Below are 12,111 nucleotides of genomic sequence, written 5' to 3'. Positions count from 1 at the left end.
TCTCCCCCTCTGCCCCCCCCCCCCCTCTGTTCCAACGTACGTACTGTATAATTGACAGTAGCAAATTTCTGTACTTTATAGCGTAGCTTTAATTTTTCCTTTTGAAGCTGTTCTCAAATTTTCTTGCTTTAAAGAGAGACCTTCATTGCTTAGGTGTCATGACTTCTTTACTTTTGGCTGTCAATTGTTTCTCCATTTTTTAAAAAAAATTATATATATTGTTTGGTTCACTCAGGAAATGCATGTGTCAGGAAACGTGTATTACAAGTTCAGTTAGCTGTCATGTACAAGGAACTGCTGTTACTCCCTTTCCATAGAAATATAACTGATTTTGCCATTTTCCAGATTAGATGCATTAAGTAATGAAACTTATGCAGCAAGAAAACCCTGTATTGTAGTTGTTCTAATCATTTTATTCAAACTCTAGTATACTGTAGTTTAATTTTTATTTGCAAATTAATTTATTCAAACTACGTGAGTAAACACTTTTCAAAAATAGAGATTCTGGGGGTGTCTGTTGCTTTGTTTCCAAAGAGATGGGAAAGGTGGCTGGAGTTGGCCCTCATGCTGTCATGTGGCATGTCTGTCCACGTGGGGATTTGGATCACAAAAAAGAGGCAAGTGTGGAGGGTTCCTGTGTCATTCTGGGCACGGATTTGAATGGCTTCTTTTACATGCGACCCCTCAATGCGTTTTATATTTAACCTGATATTAAGAAAGGTGAGAGTGATCAAAAGACAGAGTTAAATGATCTCGTCCCCGAGTAAGTTACAAGTAATGAAATGTAAGCAAAAACTGGAACTAAATGGCGGGGCTCTTCTGAAACTTCAAGAGCACTTGATTCTGTCTTCCATGCAGTGAGATTGATTTTTCTCCTCTGGTCCTGATCTTGTGGATTATGGGAATATGAAAAAGTTAGAAGAGGACATGGTGAAAGCTAGAAAGCAGTAGGAGTCATGACCTCTGAGAACGGGTTGAGAATGGGATGGCAGCAGACATGGAAAGCGCCTGTGCTCCTCCTGCGTGGGGCCGCACAGCGGATGTTGGCCTGGAGCCACCAGTGCAGTCGGCTACACGCACATCTGAGGGGAGGAAGAGAGGTTCATGCCCAGCACACAACCATCATTAAGAGTTTACCCCATTAAGATGGTACGTTAAGCTTTCATTATACTTCGCTGCTTCCCTCCCTTCCCCACCAAAAAAAAAGAAACGCCTCGGGAGGCGGTGTAGTCCTTGTAGTCGTCGTCTTTTTTCCGTATGACATGCAAGCTCACTAAAAGCAGTAGCTCTGACTATTTGAGTCCCCCTGCATTTCTGTTCTTCTACAAACAATTTAAATACAAGGCCTTGTACCCTGTAAAATGTCGCGTTAAAAGTAAAGCGATCCCTTTGATTGAACCAGCTGACTGAAGCACTTTGAACTTGAAGGCCTTTGCTTCTGAAGGAGTCTGGGAGCTGAGAGCAGTGCAAGAGGTTGCCCAGTGCTGGCTTTGAGGAGACGACAGCTCCACTTGTGCGCAGCCTAAATCGGCCCCTTGTACCTGCAAAAAACCAGCCCCAAATGGCATCTGTGGCCTTAACCTGCTTTCAGAGGTTTGCTCGAGTGAAGAGAGGCATCCGTGACGCAACCAGCAGATGGAACAGGAGTATTCCCGGGGAGCTCATCACAGGTACGTGGAACTGATGAGGGAATGCGGGTGGAAATGAGGTAAGTGTAGGCCCTTTTCTAGCCTGAAAGGTCTGGGAAGACCTGCAGAAGTGCAGCTGGAAATCAGCAGTTGGTTCATGCAGGGCTGCTCTGTGCTGTGTGGCTCTGTGTGTGACGTGTAATGCAGGTGATTTAATGAGTTAACTTGCTTTTCAGCTGTAGGAAGTTGCGTGGATTTGACGCTGGTAGAAGGCAGCAGCTTGGCACAGCAGCTGGATAATGAAGCCCTTTTTTGTGGGGGTTTCTTTTTTCCTTTCCAGAGCAGAAGAGGGGCAGCTTGGTGTGCTGACTCACAGCAGGGCAGGGGCGCGTTGAGGGGGGGAGGTTGCTGGGGGCTTTCCCTGAGAAGCTGGTGGGTAGCCCAGCACCGAGGGAGCGCTCTGTTCCCTGACTCAGTTCGCTGACTCAGCTGTCGGGTTCAAGCAATACCACGAGTGCGTGGTGTGGCTCAGATGTGTGGTGCAGGCTGGGGGTGAGGCTTTCTAATCCCATCTGTGCTAGGCTTGTTATACCGACACGAGCGAGGACAGCATCCAGAAACATTTAATGACTTGAAGTCACCCCAGCAGCTGTTCTGTACTTGAAGGTGCTCTGTAAATCCCATAATGACCTGGCTGTGGCATGCTTGATCTCTTGCTGAAGAGATGCTTCCCGGGCCCAATTCTAAAAATACCTGTCCAGTTTTGCAACACAAAGCTGTCATGATGACTGTAGCTGTCTCAGCCTGGAGTAGGCCTGGTTGCTGTTGAATTAGACCAGTTTCCTGGTCCTAATCTTGGCTTGTGCAATCCCCACTTCCTTTTCTATAAAATCACTGGCAAATCTCGTCTATTTTTAATAGTAGCACTCGGCTTTAACATAAGGGCTGTCATCATCCTGGAAGTCACAAGCACAGAATGGTTTTAAGGATCATCTAGTTCCAACCTGCTGCCATGGGCAGAGACACCTTCCGCAGAGACACCGTCAGGCTGCTCAAAGCCCTATCCAGCCTGGCCTTGAACTGCAGCTTCTAGGGCGATTTTGTGGCTGTAGATCACTTGGATGCGTGCTGTGGTGCATCTTGTGAAAAAGATCTGGAATAGCGTCTCTGTGGGAGGTGCGACGGTTCCTGTGGCTTGTGCCAAGTGGCTCTGTGGCAAGTGTGGACTCTTCTTCCCGGGCAGCAGCGAGCCTTCCCCTTCCGGGTGCCGCTTTCAGGACAGCAGCAGGAGCTGAGGACTCTGTTTTCTTGCAGAGAACAGCAAGCACTGTGTCAAACTGCTGTTTGGATGCAGTATCCCATGGTAACGTACCCGGTGACACAAGCCCAGATGGGGAAACACCCATATGTGCTATTGCACAAGAAACAGCCAGCCGCTTCGGCAGTGCTGGATGCTACTGGTTGTTCCGGTCCTTTCGCTTTCAGGAGGGAGACAGGGTGACAGATACAAAGAGCAGGTAAAAAAGGCTTTTATTCCCTCCAGCCTAAGGTGCCCCGTGAGAGCAGCCATCCGAGGGGTGCAAAGCATGCAGCGGGACCGATGGCTTTGGAAGCTCCTTGAGGCTGTGCATTGGTGCAGCGTTGGGTAACAGTGTTGGACATAAGCCCTAGTGCCTGAATCTTTACATTGCTGCTTTGGTCACCTCGGCCGGAGTTGAGGTGTTCAGCCTGGAGAAGGCTTCAGGGAGACCTTACTGTGGCCTTTCAGTGCTTAAAGGGGCCTCTAAGAAAGATGGGGACAGACTTTTCAGCTGGGGGCGTTGTACAGGACAAGGGGTGACGGGTTCAAACTAAAGAACAAGATTCAGACTAGACGTGAGCAAGAAATGGTTTATGCTGAGGGTGGTGAGCCCCTGGCCCAGGTTGCTCAGAGAGGTGGGAGCAGCCCCATTGCTGGCACCATCCCAGGCCAGGTTGGCCCTTGGTGCTCTGAGCCCCCTGCTCTGGGTGCAGATGTCCCTGCTCCCTGCAGGGGCTTGGGCTGGGTGAGCCTGGAAGGCCCCTTGCAACCCAAAGCATTCTGTGATTCCATGGTCCTCCATCTTTACATTGCTGCTTTGGTCACCTCGGCCGGAGTTGAGGTGTTCAGCCTGGAGAAGGCTTCAGGGAGACCTTACTGTGGCCTTTCAGTGCTTAAAGGGGCCTCTAAGAAAGATGGGGACAGACTTTTCAGCTGGGGGCGTTGTACAGGACAAGGGGTGACGGGTTCAAACTAAAGAACAAGATTCAGACTAGACGTGAGCAAGAAATGGTTTATGCTGAGGGTGGTGAGCCCCTGGCCCAGGTTGCTCAGAGAGGTGGGAGCAGCCCCATTGCTGGCACCATCCCAGGCCAGGTTGGCCCTTGGTGCTCTGAGCCCCCTGCTCTGGGTGCAGATGTCCCTGCTCCCTGCAGGGGCTTGGGCTGGGTGAGCCTGGAAGGCCCCTTGCAACCCAAAGCATTCTGTGATTCCATGGTCCTCCTGCAAGCTGCTACCTCCTCCTCCTCCTCCCTCCAGCCCTGGCAGATAGGGTCATTTCCACCACCACAGTAACCCCGCAGCTTTGCAGGCCCCATTCATGTTATGTGGGATCAGGTCAGGCATTGGCAGGGGCTCCACGCCCAAAGGCTGAGCTCGAGGGAGGACGTGTATCTGGTGGCAAATTGCCAGCTCTGGCAGTCAGGAGTTCCTGGCCACTCTGTTTTTGCTGTCAGCATGACCAGCTCTCCATCCTTGTCCTACTGCCCCTCTTGCCGGGCTGGCGGGAGGGAATGGGAACCAGCACCAGTACTGCCTTGTTTTCTTGCCAGTGATGTTTGCCTGGCTCTGCTGGCGAGGACGTGCTTGTGGCAGCAGCGAAGGCACCATCAAATACTCGGTTCTGCCAGCCCTGCTGAGGGCCCAGCACTACCATGCAGAGGGTTGAGACGTCTCGCATCCTCTGCGTGGGTGCGAATGACCTTACAGATCAGCTAGAGAAGCACTTTCCTGCTGGCGGAGGCAACTCCTTTGTAATTCGGCAGTGCTTGCAATCCTGTGATGTTTTTATTTTGAATGCTTTTGCTGATTTACTGTCACCGAACAGCTCTGAGGCAGGAGTAAATTATTAATGTGCTCTGACTTCCTTCCTCTACCTTGTCTCTGTACATAACAACAGCTCTGTACTGAGATCGCTACTGGAGATCTGCTGCCTTTCATAAACGCGGCAAAAGCAGAGTTCTTTGGCGGTTTAACTCACACCAGGACTGTCTGTTTTAACTCTTCCTAGTGGAAAGGGCTCATTAAAAGGCTTCCCCTGCACAGCACTCGCACGGCACAGGAGGAACTCCTGAGGGCAGTCCGTGAGCGCGCTGCAGGAAATGACGGTTCGCACTGTCGGAGAGTAGATGCAAGCGCAGTACACAGATCGCTCGTGGAGAGGAAGAGCTTCCTTACTTGTATTCTGTGCTAATAACTCCCGAGATCATCCCATCTGCTTACTTATAGCTCGTTGTCTCTGTATCTGTTTCTGCTTTAACCCCTCCCGAAAATTAAAGCAGATGCACTTTTCTCTGCAGTTGTTCTGTCTGACAGCTTCTCTGTCATGTTTGCTGCGGTTATGATAATTTTTTAAAGGGTTTTTCGTTGAAATATGGGACTTAACACTTTGAATCATGTTGGCTGGACTCAGGCCCTGCAAAATGTGTTTTGGGGGGTTTTTTGGTCAGCAGTTCTTCAGCCTGAAGAACAGATTTCAATTCAGAAACTGAAGGACAGTTTCCCTTCATCTCTCCTGGAAAATGCTGGACATGGGAACCGGTGGAGGATAAGGAAAGGGTGATGGCTTTCCTGGGCTCCTGGGAAGAGCTGCCTGAAGGACGAGTCTTGTGGTAAACCCAGTGTCTCATCTCCGGGCTGAGGGGATCCCCTTCTTACCCTGGATCATGCTCAGATCCCCAGCACTCCCAAATCCCAGCTCTGTGACACCTGTAAATACGACCAGCATACACATGAGATCTACCTGTGCTATTCCCTTCAGCCGGCTGCAGTTTAGGAGCTGGGTGAATGCAAAGCCTTTAGTGCTTCTACATCCTCTTCTCTCCAAAATAATATTTTTAGCTGATCCCAGAAGATTTGAAACAAAACAAATGCTGCAGCGATATTCTAAACTTGCCTGGATGCAAAGCTAAAAACTGCAGCTTGCTGTCATGCGCCGTAGGGATTGAGTCAACCCCTCCTTTCCAAAAAACCCAAGCTTTTATTTTTTTCCTGTCGTGTGGGAGGAGGAGAGAATTAGTTATTCAGTGGAAGGAGGACAATTAAAAGCAAACGCAGCTTCCAGCGATGCCATCATCTGTTCTGTTAGCCCTGAGCAATGTGGAGACAACCTGGCTTTTTAACTGGCCTCTTTTTTTTCTCTTTGGCCTGTGCTTGCAGTTGGCCCAGTGGCTGATAATTTCGAGAGTCTCTGCAGGACTGCGGTGTAGCCATGCCCACTTTCATTTTGCCTGAACAATCACCTCAAATGTGACCTTAGAGGGGATGAGAGGCTCCAAATTGCAGAGGGTTTGAGAGGTCGCGGTCCCACCTGCTCCCTCCCTTTGCCTGGAGCGTAGCCCAGGAATGGGGATGCACCCATGGGTCCCTCCGTGGGGTGAACCACCCTCCACCTTTGCTGGAGGTTAAACATTGTCCAAGACGGACCACGGGGATGCGGCACCTCTCCCATGTGCTGGGGGATGCCAAGGTCTCAGCTCATTTCATTAGCTGGTTTCACCTCTAAAGTGGAGCTAAACCGAGTGGAAGGTCTTTTAAATGCCGCCTAACAGCACGGAGTGTGGATTCTTAATGCTTTTTCATTTATTCGCATTACAGGTGAATTCAGAGCAGCTTTCCCGACAGGCAGGGTAAGTGATGCTGAAGATGTCAGCTCCACCATCGCTCCAGGTGTTTCAGTGTTACTCAGCATTTCTGCTAGCGTCACTTTTTATCGCTTGGAAATCTCGCTCCGCCTGTTCTCGAGGAGGAGAAGCAGAAGGTGTGTACAAGCGCCTTTGGGTGTTGATGAATCAGTGCTCATGTCGCACTCCTTGGCAGCTCCCGGCAACTGCCTGCCAGGGAAAGCCATCACCGGGGCAAGAGCCTTTGCAGAAGGGGGACCTGACTAGAGGCTGTGGCAGCCCTAAGGGAAGGAAGGAGCACTCCAGCCCCCCTGTCCTTAGAACGATGTTGCACAGCATTTCTACAGTGGAGGAGCAGTAATGCCACGGGGGCTTGGAATCCGAGTTCCTCACAACAGCATAAATGTATTTATAGACCATGTGTGTTTGCATTTTGTTATATTCTTATCTTTATAGGCCTATGGTTAATAAAGCCAGGCTGTATTGATGTTTCTGCAGCAAAAAGTATGTTCAAGGGTGTTACACAAGGGGCTTAGGCTCTGCTGGCCCCAACAACCTTTCAGGCTGTAATTTAGGGGCTAACTCACGCTACGGCAGTATAAAGGGGGGATGCCGGAGGTTGTCTTCCCTGGGGTAAGAGTTCTCAGCTCACGTAAAACAGTTTTTTCACAAGTTCTAGAAGCTTCTTTGCATGAGCTCGTTTAAAAATGTGTTGTTCATAATGTAATCTTGGATCCAGGGAAGGTTCTGTTCTGCATTAGTCTGCCCCATGGCAGTTCTAACCCCACGCAGCTCGGGAGCGTTCACCTCACCCTCTCCGAATCTGCAGTAATGGAGAATTCAGCAGCTCTCCAGGCAGCCCGTTCCTCAGTTCAACTAGTTAAAGCTTGCTGCTCATCTTGAACCCTCCTGACTGCTCTTTGTTTCAGTACATTTCTGCATTTTACTGCAGAAGTGCCTGAGCCCTGAATGCTGAGGAAATGGGATCTTCTACAGAGTCCTCCTTTTGGGTTTTAACCACACCAAAACAACCCCACACCAGCAAATACTAGTGCTGCTGCCTTGGGAGTGGGGCTGTGCACCCCTGGGATGGGGGGCAGAGCAAATTCCACCCTGAAAAGCACGTTGGACGGGTTCCCTCCTTACCACGGGCTTCTGTGCTTCTCCTGGAGCACCCCCCATTCCCCACTCTCTGGGCAACAGATCCTGCATTAGGGTTAGACCCTACATGGCACTGAATGAACTTGTCCAACAGATGGCCCTGGGAAAAAAAATGGCAGCAAAGGTGCCTGACAAGCCTTAAACCTCTGATACCCAATTGATTAAAATTTAATGATGAGCTATTAATAACGAATGCTGCCATAGGATGGGAGAAGTGCAGTATAATGGCCTCGAGGTTCCGAGTTAGCCAGATTTCCCTACGGAGCTGGGAAAGAAGAGGGGGACTTTCAAATGGATGAGAAGGCTCCTCGATGGGACAGATGTAAGCAGCAGTCTGCTGCGTAGCTTGGTGGAAGAGTGTTTTAAGAGTTTCTTTCATTCAAAGCTGAACTGGGGGTGGGCGACGTGCATGTCTTAAAAGACGCTCGTGAATGTCAAGACCTTGAGTATATCAGAGGGAATTGGGGTCATATTCTTGCTGATGGTGATTTCCTGCGTGAAATTAACTGTTTCTGCCAGCGTCTCCCATCCCTTGTGGTACGCGCATGAAAATACAGCCTCCTGCCTCTTCGGCCAGGTTTTGGGAGCCAGTGTTCCCATGGCAGTGGCTGTCAGGGACATGCAGAGCTGGGCATGCGATGATTGTTGTACCTCAAGCGTAAACCACTCGCTTGTCCGTTCACCTCGTGATGTCTGGACTGTTTCCTTTGGTGGCTGCATGAGCCAGCCTTGTGCAAGTGAAGATGCAGCACATCTGTGACTTCCCTTTCCTAGCTGCTGGCCAGCTGCCTCATCCAAGAGGGAATCGGAGTTGGTGGGACAGGGCTTGTTTTTGTAAGCCTGTAGCAGTTGCTCTAGGACCACATGGGTCTTTAATTAATGCTGTGTTTGGAGGTCCCCCTAGATATTGATAATAGGTTCTCTGGTCCTGTGAGACCTCTCCTGTCCCCCGGAGTTCATAAAGCTGTTCATTGACCACCATTTGATTACTTTCTTGAGGCTCCCAAGTAAATTTTACTTGGCCCTGCTGCCTGAATTCTTCTCGGCTCTCTTAACTATTGTTTGAGCTGTTCTATTCCTCATCTGGCCTGTATTTCCTGTCTCTGCTTGGTAGTATGAAATGTGTTAATAAGCATCTGGATGCCATTAACATTTTTTTGTGAGAACAGAAGCAGTATAAAAAGTAGAAAATGAAGTCAGAGCTTGTGTTCTTTTGTGTTTGCATCAGGAACAACCTCCAGGAAGAAGACATCTTTGCCCTGGTCTTGTGCTTGTGAAATGGAGCGCTAGGTCTGATTAATACTCGTCAGGCAGGTACAAAAACACAGTACGGACAAGGGAGTTGCCGTGTGGTAATAAGAAATGCTGCCACAGGATCCAGAGAGTATTAGGAAGAGCTTGGTGTGCTTGTGATGCTCTCAGAAAACCCCGTGCCAGTAAGCATTCCCGTCCTGGCCCTGAGAGCCGGGAATAAAAAGGGGCAGGACAGAAGAGTGCAAAGCTCTTTGCTCTTCAGGGCTGGGCGAATCCACAGAGCGTATCTGAGGCTCTTCGGAACAGTCAGCGGCAAAGTAAGTAATTTAAGGCCTTGCCCACATCACAGTTTATGCAGCCAGCTGCCGTGGGTCTTGTAACAGAGGTGCTTTTTAATACGACATGAACACCTCATTAAGTTAAGCACTGAAAAATGTCGCTTTGATTTTGCCGTCCTCCTCACAAAGTATGAGGTATTTCCTGTTACGCCGTGTTGTCAAGGTGAAGAAATGAACTAGCGCAGATTTTAAATTTTTTGTTCATGAGCTCTGATACAAGTTGGAAGGGAAACATCATCCTAGGTGAATAAAGAGTGGTGCAACAGCTGACCAGGTCCCAGGTGAGGAGCCAAGCCCTGCAAACGCAAAGAGAGGATTTCAGTCCTGTTTCTGTTTCTAGCTTATTCCATTTGGTTGCTCAGTTCTGTCTGCGGGCAGCAAGCAGACTGCAGGAGACAGGAAAAGACGTTTATTGTCTGAAATCCAGGTACTCTTAATTTCTAGAAATCTGGGGAAAGGCTGCCATCTGCTGTGATACAAAGCAGTTGCCGGAAACAAATCTGACCAAAATCAAATCACAGTAGTCATGTTGAAGTCTAAGATAGCTCTGAGTTTAGCTCGGCCGCTTCTGCACTGCGTCGTTGGGGTCCCGGTGGCTGTACCCTCTACCAGTGGACCTTGCAAACCAGAGCAGAGCAAACACCTGTAATTCACACCTTTATCTCTGATCCTTAAAATAAAATCGGTACTGAACCCTGTAGTAAAACTAGGATCAAATTTGTATCTGCAAGTCCCCAAGACTCTGGTCCTACTTGCTCAGGACCTTCTTTACACCAACTGGATCTGCTTCTTCTCTACTATTTTTTTTTTCTTGCTCCACATCATTACTTGCTTGGAAACTGCACATTCTGACTCATAAGTCATCTCAGAAACAAGAGCTTTTAGTTTGCCTAAGAAAAGACAGACCGAGACGTCAGAAAGAATTGTTCCAAATAAATGAGTTGGCACTGGAAAAGGTGGGAAAAAAGGGCAGGAGCTCCTGCCACCCTGCTTGCTCTGTAAAAAGAAATTTACTGCACGGCTGTGGGGTGGCAGCTCTGGCAGATGCGTGTCCTGGAGCCCTTCAAGAATCAAACACCTCCTCTCAAATATTGCTGAAGAGATGGCCAGCTCAAGACAGTAGGCACTCAAGCCTAAACGGTGGAAGTGGACAGAGCAAATAAAGGAGGTACTTACTTGTCAGCATTACAAAGGTGTGGGTCAAACTGGTGAAAACACCCAGGATGTGATTTAGACAGGACAAAGAAAGGGGAGAGTGAGAGGAACTTCTTCAGAGAGCAGCGGGGTTAAACAAGAGTCTACAGGCTGCAAAAGAAGTCTCACCGAGACCCAGCAAAGCTGGAGGGTGTGATACGGCATCTGAATCCCCGTGGATGATTTCAGTCAATTCCGTAGGTGAATTTGATACGCATCAGGCACACCCAGCCTTTACACAGTGATTTCTTTTTGCCAAACAGGAGAATCTCCTGTTGGTTTTTTCCAATATCTTCCTGTATCAAGGTTTGATTGAAAAGCAAAGCCCTGTTTGAGCCCGTGGTTGATGATATCGGAGTTGCCACTCAGACCAGACTGTTTCCCATTACGCTTCCCTGAAAGCATCCCAGCAGAACCCATCCTTTTGTCACGTCGAGGTGGCAGTGGCTGAATTCAATAGCGCACAACACGTAACAAAGCTGGCCTGGAAAGCTGACATAAAGCAAGCCAGAGCCCCTGATGACTCGGGTGTTAACATACTCCACTTCATCAGTGTAAGCTTCTATCTGATAAAATGTGCTCACTCCAGATGCAGAAGCAAGAGCTTTTAATTTTACACAGCCTCTTTCTGGGAGACTGATGGTTCCAAGAAGAAACCGGGTTAAACGCAGATGCAGCTGGGGCATGTCTGGTGTGCTGAGGAATGACTTAGAGCCCAGGAGGAGCTCCACTAGCATTGCAGATGTGGAGGAATAAATGGTGTATCACTGAGAAGCAATGGCAGAGATCTGCATCCCTGTTTTACAGGCTCTCCTTATGTTATGACAGTGTCTGGATGGAGCCTGTCAAGAAACTGTCCTAGACAGAGCCATTGACCTCCACCACCCTGATCCAGCTGCTTTTCCTTCCTGCAGGCCCCTTCTTCTCACACTCTGTGTGCTCCGACACGCTATGATAGTGGCCCAGCTCATTCTCATCTCTGAAGGAAAGCATGGGTGTTGTCCTCCAGGGTCAGCCCAGGCAGCCATCCCACCCCTAGCCACGATACAGTATGTCAGACCGTGGCCTGCGAATGCAGAGGTGGGCCAGTCATCTGTCTTCTCCACATGGGTCTGATCCTGAGCTCTAAAAGGTACCGTTTGGCTGACATGAGAAAAATCATCTTTGAAATTGTTGTGTGTGTTAAGTTTGAAAGCCAGTAATGTTGCCCTATAAAACTGCCATCCTGTTCTGCATCTTTATAAGCTCCTCTCTTGAAAGATTTCTTGTGGCATTGATCACCACGCTCACACAAGGCATGGAAACGTTTTCTCTGCCACTGGCATGGAAAATTCAGTCTTAATATCCCTTTGCATCGCTGAAGACAAGAAGAGCAGAAACTCTCCCTCTGCTTTCTCTGCAGCGTTCATTTTACACACCTCTTTTATATTCCTTGCTTCCTCCAAGGAGAGCTTTTCCGGGATGTTTGATGGTTCCTATCATTGTTTAATGCTGCTCTTTTAGAGACAAGAGTGCCGGCTATGCTTAGGGCTCCTGGGAGACCTGCTCCTCTAATTACATTTAATCATTATTTTCCCTCATGTCCCTTATGGATCCCAATGCCTCGTTCATTTTTT

The sequence above is a fragment of the Buceros rhinoceros genome, unplaced genomic scaffold (genome assembly GCF_000710305.1).
Source record: "Buceros rhinoceros silvestris isolate BGI_N320 unplaced genomic scaffold, ASM71030v1 scaffold4946, whole genome shotgun sequence".
In the NCBI taxonomy this organism is placed as follows: Eukaryota; Metazoa; Chordata; class Aves; order Bucerotiformes; family Bucerotidae; genus Buceros; species Buceros rhinoceros.
This window is presented reverse-complemented; position numbering follows the sequence as displayed.